General features: G+C 40.5%; 1 pseudogene; it reads left to right on the top strand.

Moving 5' to 3' along the window:
- The first annotated feature begins 2,160 nt into the window (after window positions 1-2,160).
- LOC118000931 overlaps window positions 2,161-3,614 on the top strand; it is a 1,959-nt pseudogene continuing 505 nt past the window's right edge.

Genomic DNA, 3,614 nt, shown 5'->3' with positions numbered 1-3,614 from the left:
GAAAGACAATTATCATATGGTTTCACTCATAGGTGGGACATAAGCAATAGCACGGGGAGGACCATAGGGGAAGGGAGGGAAATCTGAAGGGGGAGAAATCAGAGAGGGAGATGCACCATGAGAGACTACGGACCCTGGGAAACAAACTGAGGGTTTCAGAGGGAAGGGGGGTAGGGGGGATGGGTGATGGGTATTAAGGAGGGCATGTGTTGTGATGAGCACTGGGTGTTATACACAACTAATGAATCATTGAACACTACATCAAAAACTAATAATGTACTATACAGTGGCTAACTGAACATAATAAAAAAATTTTTTTTATTTAAAAAAAAGAGTCTCTCATGGATTTTCTCCCTCTCTGATGACTTCCCTTCCCATTCTGCTTTCCCTCCTTCCCCTAAGGTTCTCTGCCCTTTTCTCATTTTCCACATATGAGTGAAACCATATGATAATTGTCTTTCTCTGATTGACTTATTTCACTCAGCATTTCTATACACTAATAACAAAGTAGAAGAAAGAGAAATTAAGACAACAACTCCATTTATAATTGCACTAAAAAGAATAAAATACCTAGGAATAAATTTAACTAAGGAATCTGCACTCTGAAAACTATGAAACACTGGTGAAGGAAATGGAAGGTGATGCAAACAGATGGAAAGATTTTCCATGCTCATGGATTAGAAGAACCAATATTGTTAAAATGTCTGTACTAAAAGCCCAAATGTCCATTAACTGATAAATGAAGAAGATATAGCATACACACACACACACACACACACTGGAATATTACTCCACCATCAAAAAGAATGAAATCTTGCCATTTGCAACAATGTGGATGGAGCTAAAGAGTATCATGCTCAGTGAAATACATTGGTCAGAGAAAGACAAATACCATTTGATTTCATTCATATGTGGAATTTAAGAAACAAAACAGATGAACATAGAGGGGAGAAAGAGAGGCAAATCAGGAAACAGACTCTCAGCTATAGAGAAAAAAATAATAGGTGATGTGTATTAAGGAGGGTGCTTGTGATGAACACTAGGTGGTGTTTGTATGTGATGAATCATTAAATTCGACACCTGAAACTGATATTACACTGTATGTTAACTGGGATTTAAATAAAAACTTGAAAAAAATAAAATAAAATGTCCATACTACCCAAGGTCATCTACAGATTCAATGCAGTCCCTATCAAAATACCAATAGCATTTTTCACAGAACTAGAACAAATAATCCTAAAATTTATATGGAGCCACAAAGATCCCAAATAACCAAAGCAATCTTAAGGAAAACAGAGTTAAAGACATCACAATCCCAGATTTCAGGATATTCTACAAAGCTATAGCAATCACTGGGTGATGGCCCTTGGTCCCAGTGGCAGCTGGGTTGCAGGTCAACTGGGAAAGGCTCCCCTTGCCTCTCCCCCATGGAGAAGGCAGTGCCCAAGGCTGCAGCCCCTGATGCTCTCACCTCCATCTCTATGGCAATACTAATGAAGGCCAATGAAGGCCCTGGCCCTGCAGCTCAAGAAGCAGTGGCCAGTGCAGCCTGGGTGGGTGTGTAAGCGGAGGTGACCAGGGCCAGATCATGGAGCAGAAGTCACATGGCTGGCCTCCAACTGGGCTGGAGCTACTCTGCCAGGGTTTGAAACTTTAAATGAGAATAAAGAGTATTATTTACAAGGAAATGAGAGTGAATAAGTCATCTCTCACTGCTTCCAACCTTTTTTTCACGAGAGACTGTATTAAACTTATGTATTTGAGGATTGCATGATCCTGCTTCCAGCACCAGCGGTTTCTCTGTTTTGTGATCAGTGTGACTCACAAGAACTTCTTTAGTAACAAACAAAATGACCCAGAGGTGTGGAAAATATGACTTTTACATTGGTTTGGGATTGGCTATAAGCTCCAGCATTTTCATTGGTGGGAGTTTTATTTTGGGGGGGGAAAAAAAGAGGGTGTTCTGTGATTTGCCAGAAAAGGGTCCATGAGAACAGGTCAAGGTGGCCATGCATATCTTAAAGAATAGGTGTTATCTGAAAACAATGGATCATGGATCACTACCTCAAAAACTAATGATGTACTGTATGGTAACTAACATAACATAATAAAATTAAATTTAAGAAAAAAGAATGGTTGTGCTGGGCTGAATTGCTATCAATGGGAGCAGATGAGGCAGCCAACTTTGCTGCATATGCCTTTGCACCAACCACCCTAGTGACTCCGTTAGAAGCTCTCAGCGTCCTAGTAAGTGCCATTCTTTCATCATACTTGCTGAATGACTCAGTCTTCATGGGAAGAAATGGATGTTTGCTAAGCATTCTAGGGTCTACAGTTACGGTCATTCATGCTCCAAAAGAAGAGGAGATAGAGACTTTAAGTGAAATGTCTCACAAGCTAAGTGATCCAAGTTTTGTGATCATTATGTCATTGATCTTAATCTTCATTGTGGGACCTCACCATGGACAGACAAACATTCTTCTGTCCATAACAACCTGATCTGTAATCGGAGTGTTTTCAGCCTCCTGTGTTAAGGGCCTGGACATTGCTGTCAAAGAGCTGTTTGCTGGAAAGACTGTGCTGTGACATCCCCTGGCCTGGATCCTGCTGCTGAGCTTTATAGTCTGTGTGAGCACACAGATTAATTATCTAAATTACCCTGGATATAGTCAACCCTTCCATTGTGACTCCCAATATATTATGTATTCTTTACAACATTGGTTTTAACTTGTTCAGCTATTCTTTTGAAGGAGTGGCAAGATATGTCTGTTGAGGATGTCATTGGTACTTTGAGTGGCTTCTTTACAATCATTGTGGAAATATTCTTGTTGCATGCCTTGCATGCCAAAGAAAACCATCAACAAAATGAAAATACAACTTACTGAATGGGGGAAGATATTTGCAAAGGATATATCCAAAGGAGTTAACCTCCAAAATACATAAAGAACTTATACAACTCTGCACCAAAAAAGCAAATAATCTGATTTTTAAATGGGCAGAAGACCTGAAGAGACATTTTTCCAAAGAAGACATCCAGATGGCCAACAGACACATGAAAAGATGCTCAACACCATTCATCATCAGGAAAATGCAAATCAAAACCACAATGAGATATCACCTTATACCAGTCAGAATGACTAATATCAAAAAGACAATAAATAACCAGTGTTGGCATGAATGTAGAGAAAAAGCAACTCTTGTACACTATTGATGGGAATGTAAATTGATGCAATCACTGTGGAAAGCAGTATGAAGATTTCTCAGAAAATTAAAAATGGAGAAGATCCAGTCCAAGATGGCAATGTAGGAAGACTCTGAATTCACCTCCACAGACATACCAAATCTATCCCTAATTATAAAGCAATTCCACCTTAAGAAAAACTGAGGGCTGGGGCGCCTGGGTGGCGTCTGCCTTTGGCTCAGGTCATGACCCTGGGGTCCTGGGATTGAGCCCCGCATTGGGCTCCCTGCTCTGCGGGAAGCCCACTTCTCCCTCTCCCACTCCCCCTGCTTGTGTTCCCTCTCTCACTGTCTCTCTCTCCCTGTCAAATAAATAAATAAAATCTTGGAAGGAAGGAAGGAAGGAAGGAAGGAAGGAAGGAAGGAAGGAAGGA

This window comes from Mirounga leonina, unplaced genomic scaffold, assembly GCF_011800145.1.
Source record: "Mirounga leonina isolate KUSES-001 unplaced genomic scaffold, KU_Mleo_1.0 Mir_53, whole genome shotgun sequence".
Classification (NCBI taxonomy): domain Eukaryota; kingdom Metazoa; phylum Chordata; class Mammalia; order Carnivora; family Phocidae; genus Mirounga; species Mirounga leonina.
Note: the sequence above shows the minus strand (reverse complement) of the source record. Positions and strands in the feature narration are given on the sequence as shown.